Source organism: Malaclemys terrapin, chromosome 4 (assembly GCF_027887155.1).
Source record: "Malaclemys terrapin pileata isolate rMalTer1 chromosome 4, rMalTer1.hap1, whole genome shotgun sequence".
Taxonomy (NCBI): Eukaryota; Metazoa; Chordata; order Testudines; family Emydidae; genus Malaclemys; species Malaclemys terrapin.
The window spans coordinates 112142136-112158553 of NC_071508.1; the positions used below are offsets into that span (position 1 = coordinate 112142136).

At 44.4% G+C, this 16418-nt stretch overlaps 1 long non-coding RNA gene across 1 annotated transcript in view; it reads right to left on the reverse strand.

Moving 5' to 3' along the window:
• Positions 1-15113, reverse strand: part of LOC128837187 (uncharacterized) — a 64981-nt gene extending 49868 nt beyond the window's left edge. The window contains exon 1 of the long non-coding RNA XR_008444916.1: positions 14992-15113. This is a non-coding gene — a long non-coding RNA (uncharacterized LOC128837187). The remainder of the gene's footprint in view (positions 1-14991) is intronic.
• Between the last annotated feature and the right edge of the window lie 1305 nt (positions 15114-16418).

The following is a 16418-nucleotide window of genomic DNA, read 5'->3' on the forward strand; positions in this document are numbered from 1 at the left end:
TTCCTGGGCTCTCCACACCGTAGGTGCATGTACACCCCAGAGGAGCACATACAGGGTTAACTTTCTTGAATTCCTGCCCAGAGACAAATGGTTTGTGTTGAGGACTGCTGCTGGGAAGGAAGAAAAAAAAGCCCCTTTTTTATTATTCTGAGGTGCATTTTAATTTGCACAAGCGACATTGTGTCTGTGATGGATTACACAGAGGGAAACATTACAGCCCAGCAAGCTCGGCGAGGGAAAAAAAATAAGGGAGATATGGAGAGGATTAAAAACAACCTATTGCAATGCTGAATTCTGATAAGGGGTTCGAGTTGCTTTCAGAATGGGAGCAGGTGGAGTTCAGAGTGCAAGTGAAAGAGAGGGGGACATGGGCACAGACAACAGAGTACTCTACTCCTGTCCCCTCTCCTTGTCTAACCTACTGCTGCCTCCTTCTCCCCTGATACCCTGCCCCTCCTTTATCCTCTGCCTCCCCGTCTCCCCACGTACCCTCTTTGTGCTCCCCTCTCCACTGTCGCCATTAATAATATTTTGACCTTCAAGGGTTCTCAAAGTGCTCTGAAACATTAATGAATTAAGCCTCACAACCACCCTGCATTATGGGTCAGTATCTTTATCCCCACAGCAGCCTAGAAAGCACTACCAGTCTTTGGAGTGGTGGGAAAAAACCCAACCCAGTCATATGCCTGAGAGCACAATACATGCCACTGGTATAAGTAGGATTGTCACTTTGTGTAATCATCTCTTTCACATCTCCCAAGAATCCCAGAGAATGAGTCTTCATAGGCCAAGATCTGCATAAGCAGAGGTGGGTGCAAAGCATGAATCCTCAGCTACTTGTCTTATCTCTACCTTCTCACCTGAACGAGGCTAAAACCAGTGATGACATAGCTATTGCAAAAACACAGGATGACGCACTAGAGAAACAGTAATGCTTTTTGTAGCACAAAAGCAGAGTTGTTCAATTCCACATATAGTGAGGCCCAACGGAGAAATTTCTTCGATGATGATATTTCAGAGAAGGAAAGAAAAAAAAAAAAAAAAAACACTGTTAAAACTACACACACCACAACACTCTTGTGATGCCCATGTGCACTTCTAAAACTCCATGGCCCTATATTAAAAACGTAACTTACATTTGTGTAGGCCCACAAAGGTACCTTCCCGAAAGGCAGGCTCATACTACGCAGCATCTCTAGATCAGGCTTACAGACCACAGAATGTGTCACCCCAGATCAAACCATCTAGTCCAGTATCCTGGCTCCAGCAGTGGAATCCATTACAGCATCACTTCTGGAATATATCTATGCATTGGGAGAGTGGGGTGGAAGATTCCTTCTTACCCTCTGGAGGCTTCTGTAGCGCAATGAACCCATGGCCACCTGGGACTTCAGTTGTCATTACGCAACACACCATGGCCACTTGGAATTTCACAGTCACAGCAGGGAAAAGAACTCAGATCCTTCCAAAAGCACAGACTCCTACCACTTGAGCAAGGGAGAATCTCAATTAACCATTAGCTGTATATGCCCTCTGACACAATGTTAAACAATTCTGATTCCATGAAGTAGAGAGCAGAGTGACATTTATATTCTAGCCAGTCATTACAATATGTATATTCTCCTAAATGCTCAATGGTCTTTTTACTCCCTCTCTCTTTCTATAAAGACTAACTATAAAGGCATATCCACGGGGACGATACAGCATGGAATTAAGGAAGATGCATTTTGGGGCCTAAAGAGATTGGGGGCACTTGACAACAATAATAAACATACAGCTCAATAAGTATCCTTAGAAACCCACTAAGTAGCAAATGGAAGTCTAGGAAGTAAACTGAATTAGATACACTTGGTGATAAACCAAGCTAACAAATTCTTCGCACTGTGTATTGTACAGAGGATTTTGAAGTGACCGCAATAAAGATTTATGTTTTAATTTATACAATGCATCTTATTATAAAAACTCAGGGCACGTGTACAAGAATGGAAAGAAAAGAAAATCCTCCCAGAATGTCTACAATAATAAGCACATAAATAAAAAGAACAGGCCTGCCTCAAAAACAAACTAAGCCTGCAACTAGCAGCGATGGGAGTTATGGATGCTCAACATGCCATTTGATCAAATCGAAATGCCAACCCCCACAGACCCCCCAGTAGGGAAAAGTCTGAAGAAAGAGAGGAGTCCAGGGGAATTTCCTTAAGGTCAACAAAATTGGGCTCGACTGGGCCAAGCATATTCTAGAGTTTCTGTTGACAACACTTGTCCTTCAAGGCATTTACATTTGTCTATTTATATACGCACACAAAAACACACCCACACCCACATATAAAATGGCAGCACAGCAGGCAGCTCCATGTTTAGGGTCTCTCAGTGATTCCAGGTCAAATGTCCTCAGTTTATACATACAATTAGATTTTTACTAACTGCCCCCAACACAAACTTCTCCTGGGCTCTGAGAGTCAAACTGGGTTCTTTATGTCTCATGCGTCATTAGTAATAAAGTTTCTGCAGACCAAATTTTGCTCCCAAATTACACTCACAGCTGCCATCAATGGATTTTCACAGAAGTACCTGACTGGACTCATTCAGTTGGTAGGACTTGAGAAGGAACAGAACCTACAATCCTCTTTTATAGCAGTGTTGACTCTACAGCACTCTGGGAGATTTGTGCACTATTTTTGTAATATTATGTGTGACTCGGTTTACCTACCTACTGTTGTACTGTGGGCTGCAGGGACTCAAAGGGCTGACTCCTGCCTGGAACTCTCCTCCCAGGGTAGAGACAATGATCTGAACTGACTCTGTCACTCAATATTTCACCAACCACACAGGTGATCAGGGCTGCAAAGTACTGTCTCCACACAGGTGGGCAGATGCCCTGGCTTGGGATACAGGAGAGGGAATTATTGAGGTAGGAAAGCTAAACAAAGAGATTTGATTCTGTTAAAAAGAAGCCCTGACAAACTGTACAAAGAGGACTCTGGAGGAATGTCTACACTGCAATGTAAGCCCCGGTTCAGAGTCAGGCTTGAGCCCAATCTCCCATTCCATCTACGACCTCGTGGGGAGGGCAGGGTCAAGCCTGAGTCAAGCTGGGACCCAGGGTCCAAACCCTATTGCTTTGCAGTGTAGATGCAACCCTGCCCAGACTCAAGTCCTGGAAGTCTGTCAAAAATATCCCACAATCCCATGGGCCAACTTCCTTTGTCCTCTCCCCGAATAATCACCAATTGACTCCAGGGAAACAGAAACAACCTCCCTTGTTGTAGTACAGTAGCTCAGCGAGTCAGCATTTAACCCTTCCATTTTATTCTGACCGCCAAGCTGCAAACACCCCTTCATAGAAGATTCTGTGTTTGCAATGGACACCAACCAGAAGTCATCCTTTGCAAAGTGTGCTGCTTCCTGGTTACAGGAACACAGCCAAATTGATTAATCACAGGTGCAAGGCGCTCACAACGGTGGATTTTAGTAAGTGTACCACGAATGACCACACTTAAGAAACAGGCAGCACTGGAAATTTAATGGACCAGTGACCAGTGCAGGGAATGGATTAGGCAGCTCAAATCCAATTACTGGAAAACCAGGAACCAAAACCACATTTTGGGCAACTCGCTGATCTCATGCCTGTGTTATGAGGAGTTTGACCAGCTACTGGGTACTGTGTAAAGCTCAGAGCCAACACCAATGCATGATGCCCTGGTCAGTTAGGATGGTGATCTACTGGCTCCTGTGGCAAAACCTCCTCTAACAGCAGCAGAGTCACTTAGCTGATCTCATTTGGCACCAGTTGCTGCCTCCCATCAGTTTCCATGCTGGATTCTGGGGCCAGTCATATTTCAGAGGGGTGGGGGGAGGGAGGGAGAGAGAGAATTTTCCAGGGCCCTCACAGTAGCTGACCAGCACACTCCACTCATAGATGTGCTGTTCAGTCACTGTATTTTGACTACTCCAAGGGTATACACTGCTGGTTTCCCACCAATAGCTTATTAATACACCTCTACCTCGATATAACGCTGTCCTCGGGAGCCAAAAAAATCTTACTGCATTATAGGTGAAACCTCGTTATATTGAACTTGCTTTGATCCACCAGAGTGCACAGCTCTGCGCCCCCTCCCCCCCCCCCCAGAGCACTGCTTTACCACGTTATATCCAAATTCGTGTTATATTGGGTGGCATTATATTGAGGTAGCTGTGTACCTCTCTTTGTCAGTCAGGCATCACAAGGATTTATGTCCTCCAAAATGTGGAAGGGCTGAAACAATAGAGAAATTTTCATAGTATGGCCACCAACTGTCCACCCTCCACCCCAAATCCAAATTATTCAGCAATTTTTAGGGGGGGAAAGGCTTTGATTTTTAACTTACCATTGTCTCTGCACTTCTTTCACTGCAATTAACCAGGCTGTGTCCAGGGAGTGACTGAGGCATCCCTCTCACAAAATAGTGAGGTTCAGTTTGGAAAAGGAACATTTTAGGTCCTTGAAATTCCACCTGGATTTTTGCTGTGCTCCTGCTCTGAGCTATTTGAGACAATCAGCCTCTGTGTCTTGTCCTGTTCCAGGGCCCCTGATCTCTGCAGGCTGCAGTACCTCCACAGCTTGGCTCACAGTGCAGGAAGTCTGGCCCAACGTGCCTTCACACACACTGTTTCATGAGCAAGCATTTCATGATGAACTTGTGGTTGAAGTTCTGGATGGGGACAATAAGCAGAGAGACCAAAGACAGAAGGACTAACGGCTAGAGGAAAGGCTCAGGCTGGCTGCACAGCTTGAGGACACAGTTGCAGCACCCAAGTAGGTACTTGCTTTGCAGTTCCTGGAACAGGAATGGCGGCTAAGAAAGGAGGACAGAGCTCAGCAGAAAGAATGGTTTGAGTGGCTGCTATCACTAATGGCTACAAGAGTGCCAGCTCCTGTTGCCTGCATCCCCTCCACAGTACCAGCATACAGTCCAGGAACAGGTTGGACAACTCCATGGCAGGGTGACCTATGCAATCAGGCCCTATGAGTGGCTGGGCAGGGAAACTTTGCCCCATGCCTTCCTCCATATTGACTCCTTTCCCTGTGGAGGCCTCCACTCCCTTCCCCCAGCGCCAAGTGTGCAGCAAATGTGGAAGGAAGGGAAAGGAGAACAGGCTGCCAGGGAACTTGTAACAGTAGGGGGTTCTGTCTTGTACATGGTTTCACTGTTTGCTCTTGTTCATGCACTTTTTTTTTTTTTTTTTTTTTTTAAGTTTTGGCATAGGAGTGGCAGCTGGCCTGCCTGGCAATAGGTTAATGTTGTACTTTTCTAATAAATGTTTATAAATAAAGCTTTTTATTTTATTAAGCAAGTTTATTGCTATCACTGCATCACATCATACAACATGTATTGCAAATAATAAAGGTAAACACATGATCAGGGACAACTGGGAATTTGTATGCAAACACTATTTCTCAATGCAATTAGCTACATGAATCCATACATCAATCACTTCCTTACACCAATCCATACTGTGAATCAACTCCCTCACCTCCCTCCCACTTGCTAACCAGTCAGGTCATTCATAAGTACATTGCATGGCAATCAACCCCACCATCCATCCCAAGCACTGACCCTCCCCCTTCCCCCAATCACATTCAGGTCTGCATACTGCAGTGTGGACGCCAGAGTCCCGGATTCAGGCCCAAGATAAAAAAATCCTTAACCTAGGGTCATAGGTGCCAACTCCATGGGTGCTCTGGGACTGGAGCACCCATGGGGGAAAAAAAATAGTGGGTGCTCAGCACCCACCAGCAGCCTCGCTGATCAGCTCCTCTCCCTTCCCCCCAGTGCCTCCCGCCTGCCATGATTAGCTGTTGAGCGGTGTGCAGGAGGCGCTAGGGGTGAGGGGGTGGAGCGAGGGCAGGGTACACTTGGCTGCGGGAGCAGAATGGGGTAATAAGAGGTGGGGTGGAGCCTTGGGAGAAGGGGTGGAGTAGGGATCGAGCATCCCCTGGGAAATGACAAAGTTGGTGCCTGTGTCTAGGGTTGGCAACCAGTGTAGATGCTCAAGCCCTGGGTTCTCAAACCCAGTGTCTGCTGACTTGAGTGCCACTAACCTGAGCTTACATTGCAGAGTAGACATGCCTTGGGAGAGATGCTGGCAGGAAGTCAGAGGTGGGAGCTGCAGGCTCTCTCCCCCAACCCAAGGCTGAAGGCTCTGAGGGATAAGCAGGGCCTGCTTAAGTAACGAAGGAGAAGCTAATATGAAAGGCAAGATACATTCATACAGGCCTTCTTTGTTTTTTGAATCCACATCTCTGCCCAGTGTGTTCCTGTTGACAAATACCTGCTTTTTTAAAGGCTGACCCATGTCATTGCATATTATTTCCAGCTACCAACTGCCTAGAGAAAAAAGACTCCTAGGGGCAGCCCAGCCAAATTGGCCCTGATGAAGTGTGAAACAGGGATGCTGAAACTTAGGGACCTACAGTCCCACGTGTGGCAAAGTCCTGGAAATCCCCCTTGAGGGAAGTGGAGGCTCAAGGCCTACCACTAGGAAGTTGCACTCCTGAGAGACTGTAGAAGAGTACAAGGCATAGCATGCTCTGTGATCTGTGACACAGACTAACAAGAGTAAAACACAGTAAACACTGTCACTAAAAACAGCAGATCCACACAAAGGGCAGATCTGCCCAGTAAGAAGGTGCCTTATTCAAAGTCACTTTTCAGAGGAGAACTGTCGGATACCATAAGGCAAAGCTCTCATGAATCAGGAAATGCCAGCGTTAAGGCTGCATGCGTCATGTCACAACATTAAAGAATCACAGAAAGTTACTTTCTTCTAATGCTGAACAAGGAACTTTACTGAAATAAGAAATGAGTTATCTCTAAAGCCTCTCTCTCTCTGCCTCACTACATAGCTTCTACCCAGAACCCTCTACAATCCCCCTTCTTGCTCCAAATGTAAAGAAAGAGTACTCACATCCTTCCAGCATACAAACACAACTTTAACTCTGGTCCCAGTGTGGGTGAAATTCATTCATATGAACTAAACCATTTGTCAGAAAATAACATGCAACAAATGACACTTGGAAAATTCAATGTGAGTTCACTTGCAAACAGAATAACGCGAACAACTTAAGTTCCAAGCCTGGCCCCTTTCACCAGTGCTAAATTCACTTAAAAACAAACCAAACCAACCTAACATTTTGTCAGGCAGGGATTCTGAATGGAGTTCAACTCCTTTCTTTCCCAGTTAATCTCAAATGTTGCTGGCTCCTTCCCCATCCAAGTAAGCAACCAGTGCAGCCTAATTGGTTTCCTGCTGTGACGGACATACGAGGGGATCGGCTAAAGAGCCCCTGAGATAACCTTCCCCACTGAGATTTGTTTTAGAGACACAGAATGAATGTGGCAGGAAACATTAGTGCTGCCTGGAGATCTCTTGATAGGAGAAGGCTCTTCTCTGCAATGATTATATCGCTGGCACTGGGTCACCTCAGCAGGGCTCAGCCTATTCCTCTTATCCTTTATTTTTCTTTTTAAATTTAGTTTTATTCCAATGCTTAGTCGCTCACAATAAAGTCAGGAGTGGCAGACACAGTAACAGGGACTAACGTTTGGGTGAGAAAGGGAGAAGGGTCTCCTGAGAAATCACCCTTTGAACGGCTGTCGGGCTGGGACAGAAACACCATTAGGATGTATTTTGTTAGAGGACTGACTGGCTTAGAAAATTGGGAATTGGCCCCTGAGCTGCTCATCTCTAAGTCACACATCGCAGTTGGCAGCAATTGACCCATTAGGCTCAACTGGCTCAGCAGGGAGGCCAAGGATTCATTGGACACAGAACTCCCTTCTAACTTTCCAGGGGAAGCCCCTCCCCCAAAAGGTAAACATACACTGTTGGGGCATGAGTGCGTGCATGAGCGGGAAAAGCTGGCACTGCCTTTGCTGTACCTGCTGTGAGGATAAAGCCCCAGGCACAGCCTCTTCAGAGCAGTCAAATCCAGCATCAAACATGTACACACACAAAATTGTGTGGATTTGTAGCAAATTATTTCATTCAATATCCGACAGGAGCAGGTGAGTTACATCTACGAGCAATGTGCTTAAGTCTAGCCTGACCTCTCTGATCTGACCATACTCTCTTCCTGTCCCTCCGCAGGATTGTCCCCGACACTCCTCTGGATGGCTGCCAGTTCAGCACAGACAGGGACTGCTTCCCATGTGTATCATGCTATCAGCACAGAGGCACAATGGCTAGGAAAAAGGCGAAAAGAAGGCACACTGGTTCAATTATGAGCCACATGAAGGATAAGCCAGTCCAGCCCCATCAGAGAATCCTGTAGTGGGTACTAAGGAGCCCTTACAGACCAGCATGTGGAGTGATAACTGCTGGAGGCACATCTGAGGGGAGATTCATAGATTATAGGACTGGAAGGGACCTCGAGAGGTCATCGAGTCCAGTCCCCTGCCCGCATGGCAGGACCAAATACTGCCTAGACCATCCCTAATAGACATTTATCTAACCTACTCTTAAATATCTCCAGAGACGGAGATTCCACAACCTCCCTAGGCAATTTGTTCCAGTGTTTAACCACCCTGACAGTTAGGAACTTTTTCCTAATGTCCAATCTAGACCTCCCTTGCTGCAGTTTAAACCCATTGTTTCTGGTTCTATCCTTAGAGGCTAAGGTGAACAAGTTCTCTCCCTCCTCCTTATGACACCCTTTTAGATACCTGAAAACTGCTATCATGTCCCCTCTCAGTCTTCTCTTTTCCAAACTAAACAAACCCAATTCTTTCAGCCTTCCTTCATAGGTCATGTTCTCAAGACCTTTAATCATTCTTGTTGCTCTTCTTTGGACCCTTTCCAGTTTCTCCACATCTTTTTTAAAATGCGGCGCCCAGAACTGGACACAATACTCCAGCTGAGGCCTAACCAGAGCAGAGTAGAGCGGAAGAATGACTTCTCGTGTCTTGCTCACAACACACCTGTTAATGCATCCCAGAATCATGTTTGCTTTTTTTGCAACAGCATCACACTGTTGACTCATATTTAGCTTGTGGTCCACTATAACCCCTAGATCCCTTTCTGCCGTACTCCTTCCTAGACAGTCTTTTCCCGTTCTGTATGTGTGAAATTGATTTTTCCTTCCTAAGTGGAGCACTTTGCATTTGTCTTTGTTAAACTTCATCCTGTTTAACTCAGACCATTTCTCCAATTTGTCCAGATCATTTTGAATTATGACCCTGTCCTCCAAAGTAGTTGCAATCCCTCCCAGTTTGGTATCATCCGCAAACTTAATAAACGTACTTTCTATGCCAATATCTAAGTCGTTGATGAAGATATTGAACAGAGCCGGTCCCAAAACAGACCCCTGCGGTACCCCACTCGTTACGCCTTTCCAGCAGGATTGGGAACCATTAATAACAACTCTCTGAGTACGATTATCCAGCCAGTTATGCACCCACCTTATAGTAGCCCCATCTAATTTGTATTTGCCTAGTTTATCAATAAGAATATCATGCGAGACCGTATCAAATGCCTTACTAAAGTCTAGGTATACCACATCCACCGCTTCACCCTTATCCACAAGGCTCGTTATCCTATCAAAGAAAGCTATCAGATTGGTTTGACATGATTTGTTCTTCACAAATCCATGCTGGCTATTCCCTATCACCTTACCACCTTCCAAGTGTTGGCAGATGATTTCCTTAATTACTTGCTCCATTATCTTCCCTGACACAGAAGTTAAACTAACTGGTCTGTAGTTACCTGGGTTGTTTTTATTTCCCTTTTTATAGATGGGCACTATATTTGCCCTTTTCCAGTCTTCTGGAATCTCTCCCGTCTCCCATGACTTTCCAAAGATAATAGCTAGAGGCTCAGATACCTCCTCTATTAGCTCCTTGAGTATTCTAGGATGCATTTCATCAGGCCCGGGTGACTTGCAGGCATCTAACTTTTCTAAGTGATGTTTAACTTGTTCTTTTTTTATTTTATCCGCTAAACCTACCCCCTTCCCATTAGCATTCACTATGTTAGGCATTCCTTCAGACTTCTCGGTGAAGACCGAAACAAAGAAGTCATTAAGCATCTCTGCCATTTCCAAGTTTCCTGTTACTGTTTCTCCCTCTTCACTAAGCAGTGGGCCTACCCTGTCTTTGGTCTTCCTCTTGCTTCTAATGTATTGATAAAAAGTCTTCTTGTTTCCTTTTATTCCCGTAGCTAGTTTGAGCTCATTTTGTGCCTTTGCCTTTCTAATCTTGCCCCTGCATTCCTGTGTTGTTTGCCTATATTCATCCTTTGTAATCTGTCCTAGTTTCCATTTTTTATATGACTCCTTTTTATTTTTTAGATCGTGCAAGATCTCGTGGTTAAGCCAAGGTGGTCTTTTGCCACATTTTCTATCTTTCCTAACCAGCGGAATAGCTTGCTTTTGGGCCCTTAATAGTGTCCCTTTGAAAAACTGCCAACTCTCCTCAGTTGTTTTTCCCCTCAGTCTTGATTCCCATGGGACCTTACCTATCAGCTCTCTGAGCTTCCCAAAATCTGCCTTCCTGAAATCCATTGTCTCTATTTTGCTGTTCTCCCTTCTACCCTTCCTTAGAATTGCAAAGTCTATGATTTCATGATCACTTTCACCCAGGCTGCCTTCTACTTTCACATTCTCAACGAGTTCCTCCCTATTTGTTAAAATCAAGTCTAGAACAGCTTCCCCCCTAGTAGCTTTTTCAACCTTCTGAAATAAAAAGTTGTCTCCAATGCAGTCCAAGAATTTGTTGGATAGTCTGTTCCCCGCTGTGTTATTTTCCCAACATATATCCGGATAGTTGAAGTCCCCCATCACCACCAAATCTTGGGCTTTGGATGATTTTGTTAGTTGCTTGAAAAAAGCCTCATCCACCTCTTCCACCTGGTTAGGTGGCCTGTAGTAGACGCCTAGCATGACATCTCCCTTGTTTTTTGCCCCTTTAAGCCTAACCCAGAGACTCTCAACACTTCCGTCTCCTATGTCCATCTCTACCTCAGTCCAAGTGTGTACATTTTTAATATATAAGGCAACACCTCCTCCCTTTTTCCCCTGTCTATCCTTCCTGAGCAAGCTGTACCCATCCACACCAACATTCCAATCATGTGTATTATCCCACCAAGTTTCAGTGATGCCAACAATGTCATAGTTGTATTTATTTATTAGCACTTCCAGTTCTTCCTGCTTATTCCCCATACTTCTCGCATTTGTATATAGGCATCTAAGATACTGGTTTGATCTTTCCTCCCAGTTTTTTCCTGACTCTCCTTTCTCTCTGCCAATATAGCCCACACTCCCTCTTGTTTCCGACTCATTTCCCCGGTCTCCATGTTCCCCACTTACCTGTGGGCTTTGCTCACCTGTCCCCGTCGAACCTAGTGTCACTTTGCAAGAAGCAGCAGAATCTGTGGTTCTGACACCTCTAACAACAAACATGCCAAGTCTCACGCCTTAAGATGTGGCTGAGCTAACAATAGCTCAAGAACCTTAAATTCTTTAGGCTCCTGACTTAGGATGCTAAAGTCTTCAAGCCTTCCTGTTGCTCTGATCTAGAGGTGCACGTTTAATTCATACTATACACACAAAAACCCCACTACCTTTAACATAATGAGAGTTAGGTTGCAAAGTCAACACTAAGAAAAAAAAAGAAGAGGAAATGCTAAATTCATGATTGCCTGTGCAACTTTAATTCTGCCTAGTGTCTCCAACCTGTGCACTGAATGAGGCAGGGGGTCCTGTGGAACAAGCAGTATATGATTGTGTCATTAAAGACAATCATAGTGCACATGCACAAGGGGGACAAATTAAGGTTGCACAGGCATTAGTAAATCTGGCTTTTCCCAATTTTCAAGTGCTTAACTTTGCAACTTAAACAATGTTCTTTTAATGTAGGATTTTAATGTAATTTTCTAGGTTTGTTTGTTTTTTAAAGGAAAAAAAAAGTAAAAACCAAATTGTAAAATATACAACTGCAGCAAGCCACCATATCGTGCCACAGGATCGCTGTGAAATAACAGGGAATTGTGGGGAAAGTTTCTAGTATTAAACCACATATTTAGGATTTTCCAAATATGCAACAACAGAGCAGCATAGTAGAGCCTGTCATTTCAATGTTCCAGATATACCAGGTTCTCAGGAGAACTCAGCCAGGAGATTCCTCTATTTCTTAATCCCCTTTTCCTTTTGGAAAGAAAAATATTTAAAAATAAATAAAGCCTCAAAAATCCTTGCCTTAAAGAGATGTGCAGGGCTCCCCTACTTCTGAAAACAACAAGTAGGAATTGGGTTAGTGTGGCCCAATAGCTGCAGAGCGGTCTCTATTACCTCTGCTCAAGAAAGAGTAAAAACTACGTCCCCACCTTTGACTGGGCATTGACCAGTCAGATTCTTTACATAAAAAAAAAACACAGCCAGGTTAATAATTACTGACGAGGTCCCAAGCCACTCAGGACTTTACAGGTTAAACCAAATCACTTTGCCAACGCAGCTTCTAGGGTGGGCAAGGTTTGGGTGTCCATGCAATTGATTATCCTCCTGACTGAGGGGTAAGCAGCGAGACACGTTTGCTGACTGCCTCCTTGCAGGCTTTCAAGAAGGCTGCTTGGCATTCATTTCTGTTCCACTCTATGGGAAGTTTGTTGGGTTTCAAACTCCTTCCATTTGATTCATAGGGTTTCCTACTCCTTCTGTGTGATTCATAGGGTTTCCTTTCCAGTTCTTGTCCAGCAGCCTCTCCTGATTAGCTCTGCCCCATCAGAGGGGAACATATCAGTGCTCTCCAGCTCTTGTTATGAAGCTGAACAGGGGACAGTGCCAAGTTATGCTTCCTACACATTTTTCCCCCAGGGTGGGGGGGGGAGTGTTGCCAACCCTCCAGGATTGTCCTGGCATCTCCAGGAATTAAAGATTAATATTCAATTAAGTATTATGTCATGTGATGAAGCCTCCAGGAATACATCCAATCAGAATTGGCAACCGAGGGGGGAAAGAGAGGTGTGTTTCTGCTCTCACATCTACACCTGGATGGACATTTGAAAACACGGCATCCTTCCTTCCACATTTAGTCCTTTTCTCTTTGGCAAATATGGATTTAAAAAAGAATCTCACTTGTGTTTTGAATGAAGCTGAAATGTTGTCAAAAATACTGAGAGTCTTATCCTGCCAATACCCTGGTCTGTGAGCCAGCAGCATTTGCAGCCTGTCAGCAGCATGGTGTGGAGCAGTTAGTATGTTGTGGCTGCAGAGCCAAAGGGGAGAATGAAATGAAGGATTTAGTAGACAATGACATGGTTTCTCCCCTGGGAAGTGTGGGAAGCTCCATCTCTTAAGAACATTTAAAATTAAACTGGATGCTGACCTGGAAAATAGACTATAAGGAACAATGCTGCTCTGGAAGGGAAATGGGCCAAAAGACCTAGAAGATAGAGATTGAAAAGACCTTTTATGAAGTAAGGAAAACCAGTTAGCAGACAGTCTTTCCCAGCTCTCTTTCTCCTAGTCTACCCCCATGTCCAGAGTCCATTTCACCCCCGTTTGGAGTTGTATCAGGTTTAGGATGTGCCCAAGTCTACATGGGTATTATTTGTATCATTAGATAAGCTGGAAAATGTAAAGCATTTGTGTGCTGTTTGGGTGCATGCGGTCTTGCTCAGTGCATCATCCATAGAGCTGAGGGAAGGAATTGGAGGATACAGGCTAATTTACAGTAGCCATGAGAATCTTCCCTGTAAAATGTATAGAATATATGCATCCTGTGAAGCAGAAGGCGTGGAACTCTTGTTTAAAGCACTAGTGACTTCAGGAAAGCAAAGAGGGTTACTGCTACTGCAACATGCTGTCATTCAGGAGGCCCAAGCTCAGGTCCCTGGGTAAGTGGGGACACTATAGAGGAAGTGGACACAGCCCCCGTGGGAAGGAACAGACTTGTAGCTAGCTCCTCTAGCCAATCTGGCATTGACAAGACCCAGCGAGAGATGCCTTCCACCCTCCTTGGCCAGAGAAGGGGATGCAATGATGACACAGGGCCTTTGAAGAATGGGAGTAAAAGGTGAAAACAAGAGCCCAGAGGCCTGCCTCACATAAAGGGGTCACAGGAAACATGTGTCCAGATAGATGTACAAAGAAAATGCTCCCTTTTTTACATCTGCTCCTATGTAAAGTCCTCATTCAACGGGCAGACTAACTCCTGTTTATATTTCACAGTGGCACATTTAGAGAAGAGCACTCCTAAGACAGAGATGGCAATACCCATTGCAGTGTGTGCTGGAGAGCCCCTTGCTCATGAGTTCTGGCATCAGCGATTCCTCCATGTGATTTATCACTAGGTAATCCATCTCCTCCATCCATTATCCAGCTCGAAAATCAGCTCTGGGCAGCAGCCTTCTCAGCAGTAAGGCAGCCGGAGCTGTCACTTCGCCTATTCTCTCTTCTGTAGGGCAGGGGAATCTCCTTTTTCAGATTCAATAAGTTTCATGCACTTTGGTTTAATGTCTTACAAGAATGACTAACTCTTGGTACTTAGTGCTAGGTTGTAGACTCCTTATTCAGGTTAAGAGCAACAGAGGGTCCTGTGGCACCTTTAAGACTAACAGAAGTATTGGGAGCATAAGCTTTCGTGGGTAAGAACCTCACTTCTTCAGATGCAAGAAGTGAGGTTCTTACCCACGAAAGCTTATGCTCCCAATACTTCTGTTAGTCTTAAAGGTGCCACAGGACCCTCTGTTGCTTTTTACAGATTCAGACTAACACGGCTACCCCTCTGATACTTATTCAGGTTAGTGAGCACTTACCCACCAGAGCAGCCCCATTCATTTCAATGGACAACTCATGTAAGTGCTCACCAACGTCAATAAGGGTGTACACATTAGCCCTTAGAAAGCTCTTTTTGTTTCCTACGCACTGTATCAAGATCATCTAATTAACCCTTCAAAGACCATGTTATTGTCCATATCTTGTTAATGGAGAGACAGACAGTTTTTATGGTGTCTTACCTATCAAGCATTTGTAACGGAACCATCCTTCTGGAGCAGCCACTCAACCTCTTCCCTGTGGAATTTCAGCAGCTGTTGGATTTCTTGTTGGTACCCTTACCGAAAAACCACACTGCTCACGTGCTGAACTAGTGAACAAAAAATGCAGTTATGTGAAACATACAGACTATAACTCAACTAAATATGGAGTAGTTTATGCTATGAAACAAAATATACAGACAAAACAACGTTTCAAGACATTTATTCTTCTAGTGTTTAAAATAGATTTGCTGAGATTTTTTCCTGTGATTTGAAATCAGACTCATCCAGTGCCTAAATAGTATGGTGATTCTCACTATATTAAGTCCTTCTGTACACTAGAAAAAGTTTGTGGTATAGATATACTGGCAAACCCTCCTAGTGTAGATGCAACTTATGCTGTCAAAAGAGGGCAGCTACAGCTTATACCACAAGTGAAATAAGCTATACTGGCAAAAGCCCTTTTCTGCCAATATAACGGTGTTTATGCTAGGGTTTCTGCTAATACAGAAATGTCATTCAAAAACCCACACCCCTAACGAGCACTGCTCCACTGGCAAAAGTTGCTAGTACAGACCTATCCTAAGTTACCTGTATTAGGGCCCAGATGGGCGCTTCATATGTGTTTGTACAGAACCTAGTACTGGGACCCTGCCGAAGAAGCAGTGTATTGCCTCGGAGAGTACGATTCCCGCAGCTGCAGTCAGTGTAGCACAGAAACTCTTTTGAGCAACCATGTTTTACAGAAAACTGAAGCTATACATGCCACGTGCAGTATCTAGTTCAAAAACAAACACAAATTGATAGAGAATACAGGGTTTTCCTATAAGGTGAAAAACAACCTTTCACCAACAAGCCATTTAGGTCTGGTATAGATTTGATGGATCTAGAATCTGCCATGCACCTAGAAAGAGGACACAAAAAATTCAAAGACACTCCACATTGGCAGAAATAACTAATTCCCATATCCCTCCTGCAATCCAGCTAGCTTCCCAGTTGGGAAGTACCAAAAAGAGATCTATGCCCTACCAATATTATTTAAAAATAAATAAATTAAAATATAAAATAAAAAAATCAGAACAAAAGAAAGGGGGGTAGGGAGAGAGGAAGAAAAAAGCACTTGTAAAATTAAAAGGCAGGGCCCCATCAGATTGTGTCGGGCAGGGAAAAGCGTGTCGTAGGAAGGAGTAATTGGCAATCGGAGCAGAAGTGAAGAAGGGGATGATTTATGGGAGCATGGAGACAGGGGTGGAATAATTTTTGGAGCAGAACGGGGAACTTACTGAATGCCTGAAACTCAGCTACTTATCCACTCGTTCTCGTGATAAATTAGCTCTTGTTTAAAGTAACCGGAGCTCCATTTTTCATTCTGATTACTACACTTGATATCTCTCTCTCTCCCTCTGTTT